At 35.8% G+C, this 18201-nt stretch overlaps 1 long non-coding RNA gene across 6 annotated transcripts in view; it reads right to left on the bottom strand.

Moving 5' to 3' along the window:
• The window catches only part of LOC116597247, an 81984-nt gene that overhangs the window by 62151 nt on the left and 1632 nt on the right, over positions 1 to 18201 (bottom strand). For all 6 annotated transcript variants that reach the window (XR_004288518.1, XR_004288517.1, XR_004288513.1 and 3 more), the window contains one exon: positions 16399 to 16565. This is a non-coding gene — a long non-coding RNA (uncharacterized LOC116597247). The remainder of the gene's footprint in view (positions 1 to 16398; positions 16566 to 18201) is intronic.

The raw sequence follows: 18201 nt of genomic DNA, 5'->3' as shown, positions 1-18201 counted from the left end.
TAAGGAAGAAACTCTCAGAAAGGAGCCCAGGGCCACAGAAAGAGGAATCAGGGACAGAACAAGAAACTATTCACATCTTGGTTAATCACCCTTCACAGGCCCTTTCCAGAAGGATTTAATAATTTCCACAGTTCATTGACTGCTATGTGTATCCTTTTTCCCTTTTTTAACTGGAAGCTTTTATTGCAGTTATAGTGGGAAAAGGATGCATAGCACCGGACCCAGGGAAGGCTACATGATTTGCATGCCCCAGTGCAAAATGAATATTTGGGATCCTTGTTCAATAGCAGGGAAAAGCTGCTATTGAAAGTGCCTTATCCTTTCTTTTACACTATGTTTTGACTTATCATCGTGTTTTATATTTGCTACTTAATGTCACTCTAAATAAAGAAATGTTTAGTTTTACTATTCATGTTTTCATTTTGCAATGCCAGTTTTAAGTGCAAATATAAGAGCATTTAATTCAAATGTGGAATTAATAAAATACAATTCTTATTTTGTGACCCAAACATGCATATGCATTTTGTTCTTCGGAGAGAAGTGGAAATGTTACATACAATAATGCAACTGTTTTTATTTTGTTTCTCCATGTGCTCACATTCTTTTAATACTCTCTGCCTTTGGCTTACGGGAGGCATAAGGAGGAGTAAGAAAGGAATGAAATAAGGAGCTATGGTGGTTCCATATTTCTCTTTCCTTCTAAGACATCATATTAGTATAGGTGCTAGGCTGATACAGGGAAAGATAGCACCAGGAAAAAGGATATAATAGAGTTCCTGAATCTTCTGTGTTTCTTAGAATGCCATTGTCTTCTTTCTGTGTTCAAAGCAAGTTTTTAGTTCAATGGAAAGCATGGTCTCTCAGGGTTATCAGTGCTTTGCTTACTCAGCCATAGATACAGCATGCTTACCTTGTACTCGGCATTGAGTCTTGCTAAACTCCCAAGCATCATAGGTCCACTGGGATTCTGCACTCATGAACAACACACATTGCATATGAATGGGGCAACGTGGAACAAAGGGCACACATACTGCACATACCTGCTCTGCTGGTGTGCCTGCTCCATTATCCCATTGGACTTGATTTATAAAACACAAGTTCAACAGTAATAATATTAGTAACTTTATGAGGTAAAAGCAAAGCATTATACCAACTGTTGGGGACATCTGAGTATGGGGACCCACGTGACCACACAGGCCACATACTCAGGAAAGCATTCTTTCCTGGACTTGAGAGAGTCAAAAAACACATGAGCCTGGAGATTCTAGGCTTTGAGCAGATTCAGTGACTGGGTGGGGCCTTGGATGATCTCATTTGGGAGATGAGGTGTAAGTTCTTTTTATGGAAAAAAAGAGTGTAATGGTTTTTTCTCCTTCCCTCTCTTCTTTCCTTCCTTCCTTTTTTTTTTTTTTTTTGTGAATAAAAAGATATAGTGTTGTATTCATCAAACCTATTTCCTTTTTCCTTCAGGGCACACGGTTAGGCTATAGTCTCAGCCTTCTTTGTTGTTAGGTATGCCATATGACTGAGTTTGTCTAATGGAATGTGGGCAGAAGGGATGCAGGATGGTTCCGTGGCTGTCCCACAGAAACTTCCCCCCATGATCCTCTGTTTTCACCCTTTTCTTGTCTGCCAGGCAGATGCAGAGGAGCCAGCAGAGGACTCCAATCCCCCCTAGGGATGATTGAGCAAGTTTGGAAATCTGAATCTCACCAAACACTTCAAACAACAAACTTCTAATGTGTTAAGTCACTGAGATAGTTGGGCTTGTTTATTATGAGTGTTAGGCTCTTCTGAGTAGAACAAACTTCCACCTGCATAATATCATCATGAACGTTTAAGTGGCAGTAAGACAAATCAGACTAAGGATATCAGCCATAGATATAGCATGACTTTGGAGACTGGACAGACATATGGGATAAATCAGGAATGCAAAGGAGATTTTAGTGGTGGAAATTATTGGGTGTGGGGAGACCAGAGGTTGATTACAAAAACTGGGAATAAGGCTAATCATGGCTATGAATCTTAAATAGCTGTAAAGTTGGTAGACCATGGTAGCTAGGGGTGAGAGCTAGGGTCAAGAAGATTTTCTAAAAATCAATGTTGTATCCTCTGAGAGGCCTTTTGTGATACCTAAGTAGCACCCCTCTACCCTGACCCCTTTATGCCTTACCATGACACTTTGACACATAATACACGTTTTAATAATACATTTATTTGCCGAATTAATTATTTATTGTTTTACCCAGTATAATGTTTCATAAGATCAACTTTGTCAGTTTTATGAACCTTGTGCCTAATATATTACTCAGTCCTTGGCATTGAACAAATGAATGCATATATAAAAATGCATAAATTATGCTCAATCATGGGACATTTAACACTTTAGACCATCTTTAATTGGTGTTCCTGCCTTGTCCCCTGGTACTTCATGAATGGGTCTCCTATTTCGGAACTCAGTCTTACTAGACTGTGTCCCTGATTCAATATTGCCCATCCTATTGCTCAGACCTCTTGCGTTTGCCTGCCATTTTGACTTTTGTGCCCCACATTCCCTGCCTCTGTTTAGATATACTCCCAAGACTTTCTTCCCTTGATTTGGATGCTTTGTCCTTAGGACTTGTTCATTTTCCCATTCCTGATCTATCTTCGTATTCACAATTCTGTGTGTTTGCTACCAGCTTAGCTGACACTTGCTTCATACCAAGGTCCAGGACTGTGCCTCTTATTCCTGGCATTCTGAGTCCAAGTGTGCTCAGACCACAGCTGCCTCTGAGCCTGCTCTTTCCAAATTGCCTTAACATTCAACATAGAACAGCTTATTCAGGCTCAAACCACAAATTATCCTGAATGAATGTAGTTCATATGAAATGTATACTTTTAAAAATAAAATGGGACTGTTTAAGTAAAAGGGAAATGGATATAATATAAAAATATTTTAACAGGGCTGAAAAAAACATACGATAAGTAGACATTCATCTCAGAGAAGGGCTGGGAGGTCAGAGATTGCATCTGTCCTTCCTTAAATCACACACAATCTCCAATACAGTGCTATGCATACAGCTAATAATAAATACGTCTTTACGGATTGCTTGGTTATTGTGACTAAAACTTCACAATTTTGACAAATATTGATGTAGTCAAACATGCCACAAAAGTCTGATCCTGGTTCCAGTCCTCTTTGGCAGCCTTGGCTTTCTATCCAAATGATTATGTTCTAAGGCCTCTCATAGCCACATTTCATCACGGTAGTGACAGCGTTGAAGTGCCTGAGTGAATGTAGCACCTGCTCATAAAATCATTTCAAGTAAAAGGCCTCAAGATCCTTCTAGCTGTTATTCAAATCTATATCATTATTTACTGTAGAACATAAAACACCAAGGTCTCCTATATTTCCTCCCTTATTGAACCAGCACCAGGCAAGCCATATGACAGGGCATTGAGGTACAATAAAGTCAGTCACCTCAGAATTTGTTTCCTTAAGCATTCTATTCTTCCTCTCAATTGTGGGTAATGAATTGACAGTCTCATGGACCTTAAGGTAATTACATTCAATAGACTAAAGCTTTGGTGCTTTGAAATGCACAGGCCACATGCAGCGGGGGTACAGAAAACTGGGAAGTTATTATGCATCTGTTTTGAAATAAACACTTTGCTGCTGCTGACATTCTGTAACTTTTTATCATATTAAAAAAAAAAAAGAAAGAAAGAAAAGAAAAGAGAAAAAAAAGTAAACCAAACTGGTTGCCTTGGAAATGATCATGATGTCAAAGAGGATGATGACTTCTCGTAATCTATAAGCAGCTAGAGCAGATGTGCTTGTAAGAAACAAAGATCTTGTTTTCATACAAATGTTCTCAAAATAAAACACAAAGGAAGAAAAATACCCGGAGTACATAATGCAAAGAAGAATTGGTTCTAAATAGAATGTTTTACAAAGTTTTCCATAAAGCCTCAGCTGCTCCTCAAAGCACGACCAGCTTGAACATGGATAACAGACGTGAAATTACAGTACTCATGAAATTAGTATTCAGGGTGCACAATCTCTCCTTTCAAAGGCTTCAAGCATACTTTATGCATGCACAATTATAGAAGCAGGTAATGAGAGAGATTCTGATTTCCCCCCTATTGTTGCTATTGTACTTAGCTAGATAAGTCTTGATAAAAATTGCTTTGTTAAAAATAAATCTAAGCAATAATTTATTAATTCTATTGAAAAGATTTTTTGCCTTTTATTATAAGATACATTGGATAATTTTTCTAAAACACACATTATTCTGTCCATGGAGATGGGTAGCAACATAATCAACTTTTAGTAAAGAATCAAAGCTCAGTAACAATTAATAATCTGCAAGCTATGGTAATTCTTTGCAATTTTATTATTTCACATCATAATTAATTTCACTTCAATTATCAGAGATTTTTAAAAAGGATATTCAAAGTTTATGACTATGACCCCCTGAAATATATAGATAGGATAAACAATATATCACATCAATGGGTTGTGTCAAAATATATTACAGTGCTTTCACTATGTCACTTGAAATTTAATTCTCTACCTTGATGGTCATTGATAACATCTTAAATTAATTCTTCGGATTCTCAAATATCTCCCACAGTAACTTCAAATATTTCTTAGAATTAATCAAAGTTTAAATAATAAAAATGAATTAATTATGATAAAGTTTTCACACTTTGCAATAAAAAAACCCCTCCATACAACTTAAAATATGAATTTGCCAATAAAAATTTTTAAATTCTTCTATAGCTAAGTAAGAAATAGGAACTGAGTAGAAAGGAGATAAACTAGCAATTCTAACAGTTCCTAAAATATACTGCTCCTAAAGAAATCTAGTATAGGGCAGTCTTTTAAATGAAAACGTGAAAAATAAGATTCATTAGGCCTGAATTCTGTATTACTATTCAGTAGTAGCATACACATTTTATTTTATTAATATCTAATGTCCAAATTAACTTTTCATTTCATTCAAATGAAAATTGAATTTGTTAATTTCATTGAGAAATGCACAACACTAGAATAACATAAAAGAAAAACATACAAATCATAGAGTAAAAATTAAAGGTTCACTATGTTCTCTAGCCTGAGTTAAAAGAAACTGAGAATAGGTAACAGGTGTTTCTGAAAGCTAGCCTTTAATCCTAGTTTTAGTTCTGTGATCATATTGAAGTCATATACTATTTTAAGACATAAGCTCACTTCTTAAAAGTACATAATATGAAAACAGTACTCTAAATGGACACCAGTGTTTGAGGTGTATGGTGAGAACTGACATACTATGATAATATAACTTCTAAAGAAGAGGAATAAAGGCACTCCAGAGACAGGCTTTTTATAAACACCGCAAAGAGAAGAAAAGAAAGTGACTTTTAATAACTCCAAAAGGAAACAATAATTTGGTTGATTTAGTCAAAGTGCAAAGACCTAAATAAAATAAAATAGCATAGATATTTGAAAATAGAAAAAGAGAAAGGAAATTGTACTAAAAGGGCTTTTTAATACATGATGACTAGACAGCACTGGAGTATTTTTTAAAAGATTTTATTTATTTATTTGACAGACAGAAATCTTAAGTAGGTGGAGGTAGGCAGAGAGAGAGAGAGAGAGAGAGAGGAGGAAGCAGGCTCCCCACCGAGCAGAGACCCGGATGCGGGGCTTGATTCCAGGACCCTGGGATCATGACGTGAGTGGAAGGCAGAGGCTTTAAACTACGGAGCCACCCAGGTGCCCCTGGAATATTTTATACTAGTTTATTGACAAAGGGTTCAATCTCAATGATAATTTTAACAAAGACGGTACCAAGTCTGTGTAAATTGTTGTATTAAGAAATAAGACCATTACAAAAAATGATCACCCAATCTTTCTCTGAAATTGCTCTAAAATAGTAAGGGAGATAAGATACACGTGCATGAAAAAATATATTTTATTGTGAGCTAAATGAAAACATTATTAATGCAGATAGTAGATGCTAAGTTAACCTAAATGTAAATATAAAGCACGTATTTATAACATATGGTAGCCAAGTAGTTCAGGGGCACAAATACAAAATGTGGTTTAATAATTCAATAGAACTCAAGCTGCTTATAAATAAGATATGACAGAATATGTTGTTTTTCATATACAAAAGTTTTTGTCTATAATTAGCTTTTTTTAAATCTTTGATTTCATTAAACAATGTTTATGTCAAAATTTTCCATTATAAAGACTCTCAATGAAGGTGAAATAAAAAACTGGATAGTTTCTTGTCTCTGGGGGAGATATCTTAGTTTGCAAATTGTCATGAAAGTTGCACCCTCTACATGAGCGTGGGTCAGTTTGGCAGTTTGTGGCTATGTGAGGTTTTTCTAGGCAATGACACACATGCTCTAGTTTATAGCTGGCTGAGATCTGTATTTAAAAAAAAAAAAAAAAGAAAAGAAAAAACCCTGAATCTGACATATTTTATTAGGAGGATTATATTTTGAAAAGCAAGCATAAGAAATGTGTATTCTGATCCACGTGGCAGAGATTATGTTTATTTTTTGGATTTTTCTCTTTTTTTAAATGGAAAAATGATTTTTAAAACTTGGGAAGGAAATCAATAAAAAAATAAGGGATAGAGCAATGATCAGTTTATATGTCATTACAATAATTACTAACCGCAATCCTACTAACTCAAGAATGTCCTTTGAAAAACTGCTGTTCAGACTTTTGGCTTGCTTAATTTATTAAAGAAATACAATATAACCCTTACCGAGGTGCAGGGCTGTTTTCAGCTTTGGTCTGATCAGTCACAAATATTAACTCGCTTAATCCTATTAAAAAACCTTATGAGGTAAATTGTAATTACTATCCACTTTTAATAGATGAGGAAACAGAGATCAAGAAATTTGTCCAACTATTAAGTAACAGAGAGTGGTAAAGCTGGGATTTGACCCTAGGATTTCTAGATAGAAGATTTTTGATTCCTGTATCACCAAAGACACTTCTGTCAGTATCAGCTCGGTCAAATTCCTCTTGGAGCACCAAGCTGGAAAATTTTGTGTGTGTTTGGGATGAGTTCACAGCCTTCCTAGATAATTAGAGCAATTAGTGTGTTTCCTCTTTTGCTTGGTTGCATGAGCTCAGAAGTAAGCTCTGTGTTCAATTGTGGCTTTTTCATAACCAGAATTTCTTGATATTTTTCATTCCCTTTTGCTTCATAGTTTCTTTCATGTTATATGTAGTCTTTCATCTTATTGTTCTTTGAATTTACAATGAGTTCAAATTCTTTTAGGAAGTATGAGGGGAATCAATCACTAATCAACTTTTTTTAAAAAAATCTTTCTTTTTTTTAATTATTGTGTTATGTTAGTTACCATACAATACATCATTAGTTTTTGTTTTTTAAATTTTATTAGATTTTAAATTTTATTAGAATTTATTTTTTATTATTTTTTTAATGAAGCAGTTATTTTTTTATTGTGTTATATTATTTACCAGAAAATACATCATTAGTTTTTGATGTAGTGCTCCAAGGTTGATTGTTCATGTATAACACCCAGTGCTCCATGCAGTACATGCCCTCTTTAATACCCACCACCAGGCACACTCATGCTCCCACCCTACTCTCCTCTAAAACCCTCAGGTTGTTTCTGAGTCCACAATTTCTCATACTTTGTCTCCCCCTCTGATTTCCCCCAAATAGAGCTACTCTATGACCCTGCAAATTGCCCTACTGGATATTTACGCCAAAGATACAGATGCAGTGAAAAGAAGGGCCGTATATACTCCAATGTTCATAGCAGCAATGTCCACAATCACCAAATTGTGGAAAGAGCTGAGATGCCCTTCAACAGATGAATGGATAAAGAAGATATGGTCCATATATACAATGGAGTATTAGGCCTCCATCAGAAAGGATGAATACCCAACATTTGTACCAACATGGATGGGACTAGAGGAGATTATGCTGAGTGAAATAAGTCAAGCACTAACCGACTTCTAACAATAACTACAAATCAGTCTCGAACAGAACTCCTGCATATTCTCCAATTTATAAATCAAATAACTACAGGGAATCAGACAGAGCTATCATCAATTATTTAAAATAAGGTGTGGCTAAACTAAACTGAAAGTTCCCCTAAAACCAGTGATCATAACTTCTTTTAATATTTAACAATAAACAGACATATTTTAATTAAATTTGGTCTTTTCAAAGCATTCACTCTTTCCTTCAGTGGCGCTAGAAGAACCATTGGTCACTAGGCCCATTTTATCTGGTGAAGGTGAAGATAATGGTAATCTCCTGATTTTGTCATCCTAGACAAAATGATGCCGCATCCTTTCATCTTTCATCAAGGGCAGTTACATGGTAGAAAATGAAAGAGTATGATTTTAGATGGCTTGCATCTATTTAGCCTGAGTTCTATCACTAACTAGCTGGTAACATTGAATAGTCATTTAAATTCTATGGGTTGGATATTACATGATTAGAACACATCTTCTTTATACAATTCTACCTCTCTTTCTAGCTGGACACTTTGATCACTCTCTTGTATTCTTTCATTTCATACGTGAAGAAACAAATATCAGAGAAATGAGTGAATCAGTCAGAGGAAAATAGTGCAAAGGTCTTTGGACTTCTGAAATTTTATTAAGAACTCAAACATTGTAGGTACATACCATCTTTCTCCCTCTCAACCCAGAGGTTATTGCTATTCTGAAAGTGGTATCTTTCTTTTCCATTTTTATTTCCATTCCAAATGTATAAATGTATACATTGATTATAATAAAAATATATATATTGAATAAATATATATTTATATTATAAAATATATATAGTATAAATATATACAATAAATATATATATACATATATATAAAAACAATACATAGTACAATTTTTGATGTTTAATGTAAGAAAATTCTTTTACTATTGACTTATTTTATCCAACATAAAATTTTGGATTTTATCCATGCTGATATATGTAATGGTATTTAACTGCTATATAGTATTTTGGTAAAGTGATAGACCTCAATTTGTTCATCTGCTTCCTTGAACAGTGGCTTTCGGCCTTTTTTTGACCACGCAATCCATAGGGGGTAAAAATATATTTTAGGTGGTGATCCAGTAGATAGAGCTGTGGATCTCTGAGATCAAAGCTTACCTTTTTATTTATCCCTCTTATATGTGATGTACTCTATTCCATTCTATTTCATTTTTTAAAAATGCTGGTTGTATACCAAATATATAGCCCTCTATTGGGTTACAACCTGACATCTGAAAAACACTGTTCGAGAGGAACATTATTCAAACTGCTACAATGCTTCCAGTACTCTGATATTTCTCTAGGTTGGGGTGGGAAGTTAGGGGTCAGGGAGTAAGTGCTGCTTAGAATTTTTTCAAGCAAGGAATGATGCAACTAAATAGGAATATATTAAGCCTGCAGATGGCTTAGGTACAGAAAACAAGTTTGTGAACCGTGGTTTTAAGAAGTTAGGCTGAGTTATTATCATGAAGCAATTCTGAAAAACTACAGAGATTTTTAAATAAATGATTCATATTTTAAACTGATGCTATAAGCTTACTACTTTAAGGATTCCTATGAACAGTCTATTTGTAAACTAGAATGAATATTTTTAGAAAGTGAATAAAAACCACTCATTTTAACTTATATATTTATTTGCCATAGTGAATGAAGAATGTCCATAACTCAGGGAAATGGCTTTATCTATATTTCCATAAGCTATATCAATAAGCTTTATGCCTGAGTTGCATTACAGTATATTCTTTGCAGACTTAAACACAAATGACTTCATTGACTTGCAGGTTTCCTATGAACATACTGTAATGTGGATTTCTATGTCAAGTGGAGGTAGGACCATTTCTTTTTCAAAAAATTCTTGAATTCCAATATGGTTACATATTATATTGGTCTTTGAAGGTGTATTTTAGCCTATAGTCATCACTAGACACATAAAAATATTTTGTTTTCAGCAAGACTGGCCATTACTGTTTGGTTTTTGGCATTGTTATCTACTTAAGTACTCTACTGCTGTCATCATAGCTCTCAGTATACAGTGCTTGGCAAAATCTAATGACTTCAGTGAGTACACCAGCCTTCGTAAGATCCAGAGGTCAGAAACCGTCTTGTTTTCTTATCCCAATTTTTAAGTAAGTAACGAAGTTAAGTTGACAGAGAAAGCCAAATCTGCCAAAACTCCAAAGAAAGAGAATTGAAAATGTAAGAGCAAAGGAGAGGCAAGTGCTAGGAGACTATCATCCCAATTAGGAGCCATTGTATGGCCATGATCTGCAGTAATTTATACTCGTAAATCTTTCACCTTGGAATACAGTGCTTGGAATACAGTGCTGTGATTTCTGGCCCCAATGTAAGGATATAAATAATGATAGGCATATTTAACCTCTGAAGGCATGGCTGTCAATCTGATTCCAGATCAAAGGAATCAGAAGGTTGATAAGGAAATTGATATGGAAGATGGGAGCTCCAGGTGAGGCCAATTCATCTGTTGCACACTTTCAAGTACTTGCAGTCTCCTCTGATTCAGTGGAACACTGCTCCTTCCCCTCCCAAGCATTTCTTACCATGGTCCCTGGAAATTCTTTCTCAAGAAAAAGGAGCAAGAAATTCCATTCTACATCCTCTCACTGATTTAAAAAATCTTTGTTTCCTAAATGAAAGAACTCTTCCTTGAAGCCATGACTCCTCTTTAAGGGAGGGTGAACATGTGGTTTAACATAGAAACCAGAATATATTTAAGAGTAAAAGAGGGCATTATTAATAGTTATGCCAGGACCACAGGTGTAAATTGGAACTCTTATTGACAAAACAGATGTTAGGGTCACCCTACCTATAGTCCTCTCAAGAGTAGGTCACTCATTTTTTCCCATAGTTCACCTATACCTCAGGGTTAGAAAATAGGATCAACATCCCCTATACAACCCAAACAATTTTATTCAGAATATTTACACTTTTGTGTAAAACTGCAGTTACTCTAATGTCCCTTCTTCATTGCTACCTCCTCACTATTCTTCTTCTTTGCTTTATTTATCAAACTTTCTGCGACTAGATAGCTCTTCAAAGACTTTAGTACCTTGTTTATCTCCCTCTACCTCCAAGATCCAGGGTAGTCTTCTGATTATCCTATCACTTTTCTGATAATCCAACCCATAGAAGTCATGACTTCTCAATCCTGGCATTTTTAATTCAACAGAAATATCAAATTTCTGTTCAAAGTCCCATATACTTTCATATCTCTCACTTAGCATTCCCTCTTAGACAAGTTCTTCAACCTCACTGGGACCCAAGGTCTCTGTATTCCTCTACTTTTCATATTGGTCAACATCCTATCAGTTGGTACCTTTCTCTATAAAGCTTACTCAATAGACTGTTCCTCTACTTCTTTTAATTAAACTCAACTTTTTTGATCTGGGGTGTTACAGCTCTCTACCTATTGAAATTTCTACACTGGGTCAATGCTGTGATTCATATTTTCCAAGATTATTATACCTGGTCTGTGAACTCACCTGTAAGTTATTGCATCAAGCATGTGGATGGTTTATTTGTGGTCACCAGCCTTAAATGTTTCCTCTGTTCTGCCTGTCAATTTTTCCATATACTTTTTTAAAGTTACCATCTCTCACATTCTTCATAGCAAGTATTTCAAGCTTATACACTTTTGTGAAATGTTCAATGCAGCCCTTTTTCCCTTCAACCTCAGTAAATAACACTGACACCTTCTCCAAACCCTCCCCAACCTCCTCTCACATCAACTAACAGAATTTACACATGCTCATCCTTTCTTGCTTCTCTTTCGCACAAGAGGTATCATTATTTCACCTGTGCTCTCGATAGTTTTTTTTTTTCCCGACCCTTCAGGAATTCCCTTCACCAATTTTCTTCTATCTCCGATCTCTAAATTGTTTTGACCCTTTCTGATCAGCCTGCTGAATTCTTAAAAAACAAAACCTCGCTCGACCCCACCTCCTCCTCCAGCTTCTAGCCACTGTCTTTCCTTTTAGAGCCAAATTCATCGAGATTATTGTTCTATACTCATGGCCTCTCTGTTTCCTCACACTCTCCTCAGTGACTCTGATCTGTTTTCTGTTGTCATTCTCACAGGCAGCATTTGTTGCTGTTTGTCTCTTTCTTTCTTCTTAGATCTATCAGTTTTCCTCTCGGATCTCTGAATGGTCCATTTAGGTAGCTTATTTCATGTGCACGTGCAAAATGGAATAATCTTAGTGAGCTTCACTCTGCAAGGTCTGGCCTTTAGCCATGTGGGGTTACAGAAATTCAAGTTTATGGGTGCACCTAGGACAACTAAAAATATTTAAACTTATAAAACACGGCTGTATGAAACCTAGAAACATCATTTACATAAACGAAAATAGTTGTTAAGTATACTCTCTCCACATAGGAAAATGACATGGAAAGTGAAAAAATCACCAAGTGGCTAATGGTGGATTTGGAATTGACCAAAGCACTCTGTGTGTAAAAGACTGTCTAATGGTATCAGGCCTATAGCCTGCAGTGTCCATCTCCACATCAAGAATGAACTCTGAAAGCAATATTCCCAAAGACTTGAGAGAAGGGTATCCCTCTCTCAGATATAATGGATTGTGAAAAGAAAGGATTCCTATCTGACTATTTAATGAATCTTCTGTAGGTACTTATTCTCAAACATAAGTATCAGGAGATGTCCAGTTATTGAGGGTTTTGGAAGGGTGGGGTGGGGGTTGGGGTGAGCCTGGTGGCTGGTATTGTGGAGGGCATGTATTGCATGGAGCACTGGATGTGGTGCACATACAATGAATTTTGGAACACTGAATACTGTAACACTGAAAAAAAATTAAATTAAGTTTAAAAAAAAAAGAAAGAATATATTATGAATGCTGTGTCTGTGTAGCTCAGTCGGTTAAGCATTAGCCTTCGGCTCAGGTCACGATCTCAGGACCTGGAATGGAGCCCCCAACTGGCTCTGCACCCAGTGAGGAGTCTGCTTGTCCCTCTGTTCCTCCCCAGCAACCCCCCCAGGCCCCCCTACCTGCTCAGCTGTCTCTCAAATAAATATTTTTTTAAAAAAGAATATTTTATGAAGATATCAGACCCCTTGCTCATTTCATATTTTGGCTATTTCAAGATGTTTTGGGAACCTGCCTTAGGACAGGTCGTTCAAAATGTGTTGAAACAAATTTCCCCCAAAGCCACCAATCAGCTTCCTTCATAAATAGTATATCTGTTATCAAATAAAGGTATTATTTCTTTTTGTTTTTGGAAAAAAAAAAAAAACACCCTGCTATGAGAGAACAGATATGTAACTCCTATTACCTATGAGAAGTGGGATAGAAAAACCGAATTAAAACAGTATAGTTTTATATCTCTATTCCAGTACTCAATTTGTAAATTAAAACAGAGAAAAATCCTAATCTCATAGGCTTTGTTTAATGGATCCTAGCAAAATGTTCAAATTGACCTTTACTATAAACTGAGAGTTGCTCTCCACTAAAAAAAAAAAATCTGGTTCTTGAATTCAAAATGTCATTTAAGAATACCATAACCATTTAAAATCACAATGTTCACTACACAAATTGAGTCATTCATTCTTTGCACACATAGGTGAAGTAAGTCTACAAAAGGAAGGAGCGCGATGCTTGTTTTTGGGAGCAATGAACCAGAAGCAATCCCTTTGAAAGAAAAGTGCAAACATGCTTGGTGATCCAGAATTTAAAGTTAAGATCTTGTCTATATCTCTTTGTCACCATTAATTGATACTCAATTTTTTATGGGGTGGTTACCTTTTAATTCACTCTCAGTGGTTCTCTCATGGCATTCACTTGTTCAGAAGAGCTCAAGGAAGAAGGTATCTCAATGGATATCTGATGTTAAAGTGTTAGATGTCAAATAGGTCATGTTGGATCTGGTAGTGTTCTATGTGGATACCACATTTGAATAAACTTCTAAGAACATCGTGGACATTTGGGTTTTCTACCAAGTGGTTCAATATTGGACAGCAGTTACCCAAAGGGCTCGAGTTAACTGCAGCAACAGTTCTGTATGATTGCTAAATACATCATGGTGGTTATTATTAGGGGCTTTTTAGAATTTAAGACATGTTTCTGAGTCCAGCTCTGACATTATGCTATTCTTAAAAGATAATAATGTATCCACACTTGAATTTTTTTCATGTGAAGATTGGGGTTAATATTCTCTCTTAAAGATGAATATGGGGGTTAAATGAGGATGCATGTAACATGCTTATCATGATGCTTGGCATAAAGTAAAAGCCTATAATGGTAATGATGGTATATAGCTCATCCCACTGATGATACTACATTAAAGTCATTATACCACCAATCTAAAGCACTATCAATTCTGCATAAGGATTTCTAAAAACTGATATATTTCAAAAACATAGTCTTTCAATAAGGCTGTTTCTGGAATGTAGTTTATAGGACTTTTGATGATATCCTTAGTCTATTAAGTGGGACTTTCCCAGGTGTCTAGTACTTCACTATGACGTCAAGTTTTAAATATCTTTTTGAAGCCTGAACATAGCTGTTGGGGGAGGGGAACTGATGGTGATATTCTCATCTTTATATATCACGTCTTGAGACAGTTCAGAATGCCACACTAACCTCTATATTAAGCTAACCTTTCTCTAAACCACAAGTCATGAGAATTGGGGGAGGTGACATTTGACTTTACTACCTGTAAATGACCTTTCTTTGATTAATTTCCCTCTTCCAAACCACAGCCGTCTTTCAGAGTTATCAGGCAGGAAATGGCTCCCCATTTTTATCCCTGTGTGGCTTTTAATTCCCTAGGTTGTCACCATCTGGCCATAAAAAGGGGGGAGATTGAATCCCAGGATTCTTTCCTTCACTTTCTTGTTGGTAATGTGCTCTTCTATTTTCTTCAGTCTACATAGGATTGTTTAACCATGTGATTAGACTTGGCTATACTGTGAAACAATTTTGGTTTACAATGAGTTGAGACTTTTCACAAAAACTGGACATGTATTCCATGGGCTTTTTACAGGATTAAAAAAAGAAACAAAATAAAACAGGATCACACTCCTATTGGCACTGGTTAAGCTACCAAGTCTTTCCCTTGAGATGTAACCTGTCATCTGCTTTAGACTATGGATATCTCTAGCAGAATCTGTTGGTATTATAGCTCTTTAGACTAACATGCCCTAATTTCACCTACCAATTCCAAAGTTAAACTCCTATCCCCAGAGGGTGTTTAATATTTTGTATCTAAATTAAAGCTCAGTAGGCAATTATTATTATTATCCTTTCTATTTGAAAGCTGTGTCTTCAAAGTTGAATAGTCTTTTTCTTCTCTTGTGCTAACATTTTATTGGAGAGTTCAAAAACCTCATTATAGTTTTTTGTGTTCATAAATTTTAGGGTGTTTTAGAAGAATGTTCTCCTCAATGCCTTTTAGAGTTGTTTTTTGAGCATCCGCTATCTACCCTTGACCTGCCTCAAAGTTCCTTGATTTTTGCACTAATAGAATTCATTTCCTCAAATGCTGAACACATCTGCACTTTAAAAAAAAAAAAGATTTTATTTATTTATTTTACAGACAGAGATCACAAGTAGGCAGAGAGGCAGGCGGGGGCGGAGGGGGGCAGGCTCCCTACTGAGCAGAGAGCCTGATGTAGGGCTCCATCCCAGGACCCTGTGATCATGACCTGAGCAGAAGGCAGAGGCTTATCCCACTGAGCCTCCGAGGTGCCCACACATCTGCATTCTAAAGCAACTCTGATATATTCTTCTTCTTCTTTTTTTTTTTTTAAAAGATTTTTTATTTATTTATTTGACAGAGAGAGATCACAAGCAGGCAGAGAGGCAGGCAGCGAGAGAGGAGGAAGCAGGCTCCCTGCTGAGCAGAGAGTCTGATACGGGGCTCGATCCCAGGACCCTGAGATCATGACCTGAGCCGAAGGCAGCGGCTTAACCCACTGAGCCACCCAGGCACCCCAACTCTGATATATTCTGATGGAATCTTTAAAAGTGTGTTCTTTCATTTTTTATTCAGAAACTTCTTCAGTCCTCACCTCCTTGGTCTAAGTTTAACTCCCACAATTTATAATTCTCATTTGGGATAGAGATAGCTTATCTTCTGCTCTACATCAAAACATACTCTCTAGAAGAAATCTGATATTATTCTATCAAAGTGTGAATTTAAGTCATAAAGTTACCTTTTCTAGGGACATGGGTATTTGTACAAGAGCCTTATCTCTAATTGCAAAGTGACACTCTTAAGAATTGTTAAAAGAAACTACTGTTCAGTGTGGATGCAATGAGAAGACCCTAACCTTGTGGGACTTACATGCCACACAGACAGACCCCAGCTTACCAGTGTACTCAGGGAGGTATTAGTATACCTTACATATGAACTGGATTTGGTATCTTCAAATGTTTTCTTTGAAATTATGGTTCTATTTCTGGCTTGCTTGCTTCTTCATAGTGCCAATCTAGGTCGACAGGAGAATATGAGACCATTGTTCCATATCCCGCTTAAAAGAGAACACCACTTCAAAGAGAACAACACCTGACAAAAATAAAACAAGCAATCAGTTTTAAAACACTGTGCCTGTGTGCTTGTTAATTTTAACTTTTTCAGAGATTCAAGTTACTTTAGGGAACCTACTTTGGGTGATTATGTTCTATATCTGCACAACAAAGACATCTAAATAAAAATAATTAATATATAATTAATTTCCAAAAATTTCTCTTTTAATATTAGGAAAGTATTATAATGTTTAGAATGTCCCCTCTTGCCCTCTGTGAAAAACAAAAATCAAAAGTTAAAAACATGGAATGAATTCCTTGAACAAATTTTTGCTAAATTCACTTTTATTAAAATTTCTTTAAAGGGTACTAGGGATTTTAAATCTAACACAGATGAAACATGCCATCGAATGAAAACAAATACTTCATAATGTACCTTTTAGCTACACTGCCTTTTCAAAAGTTTCTTTTGCTAATTGCATTTAGCAATTACAGAATAAATTGTTGCATTCTTTGTGAACCTAATTTATAAATTATCAGGCATTAACATGAAATAATTTGTTTAGGAAGCAGAGCAGTAACATAAAGGCATTTTACACAAAATTATATTAGATATGCAATTTTAACCCCTCTTTCTCTTTATATTTATAAAAGTTATATTATCTATGAACGTATTCACATTCTTCACATGAGCATAAGCCAGAGAGTTGACCTGTTAATGATGTTTGTAACATTACTCATGAGTCAAGACTTGACCAAAATCTTTATGGAATTAGAATATATCTTTGTTAGCCTACACTTTCTGTCCCTTAGAAACAGTTAAACACACAAAGCTAGGTGAATATGTGATTAGCTCTACATTCATCCATTTAGTAAAAGTTTATTGAGGACTGATGTGCCAAACACTGTGCTAGTCCTGAGAAAACAATTGTTAGCAGGACAGACATAATCTCTGCTCGTAAAAAGATGACATTCTAGTGGAGGGAGACATATTTTCTTTTACATCTCAACAAATAAAAAAATTTACAAGTTGTATAATGAAAGAAATGTGCAACGAGCTAAGATAAGGGTTGGCGCTGGGTAGATACAGTTTCGGTGGGATGGGACAAAAAGAAATGAGAAAGAAGCAGCTATTTGAAAAATGGTGGGTGTGGGTATGTTTTCTCCCACCGCCTCGCTAATCCCCCAAAGTGAATATTTATATGGTACTGCACTTCCCTAGTGATACATTTTTACTCATAGTATAACCATATACGTACTTTTAAAATGTGTGTAGAGAAGTTACAGCAAAGGATGGAAATAAATACATCCTCTAACCACTATAAAAATACTGTAGAGAAAAACTGTGAACGCAGTGAATTACTATAGTTTATACAAAGGTTCCTTTCTACATGTACAATTGTGAGTCTCAGAGCCAGGATTATTCGACTGCAGAGGATGAAATAGAACCCCTGGTTTAGTATGTAAACATAACCTTGACTTCTTTGGGGTGAGTTGGACATACCATGATCTGCAAATGAGAAAAAAACACAAGATGTTAAAAACAGGAAAAATTTCCCCAAATGGTCTAATTCTCAAAAGTGGTTATATGATCTTTGCCATTCTAAAATTTGGGAGCTATTTACTCCTGCCTAAATCCCCCATTCTTGGCCACCAAATGTAAAGTGTCTGAATGC

This window comes from Mustela erminea, chromosome 8 (genome assembly GCF_009829155.1).
Source record: "Mustela erminea isolate mMusErm1 chromosome 8, mMusErm1.Pri, whole genome shotgun sequence".
NCBI lineage: Eukaryota > Metazoa > Chordata > Mammalia > Carnivora > Mustelidae > Mustela > Mustela erminea.
The sequence above is the reverse complement of the archived record's forward strand: the minus strand, read 5'-3'. Positions and strand labels throughout refer to the sequence as shown.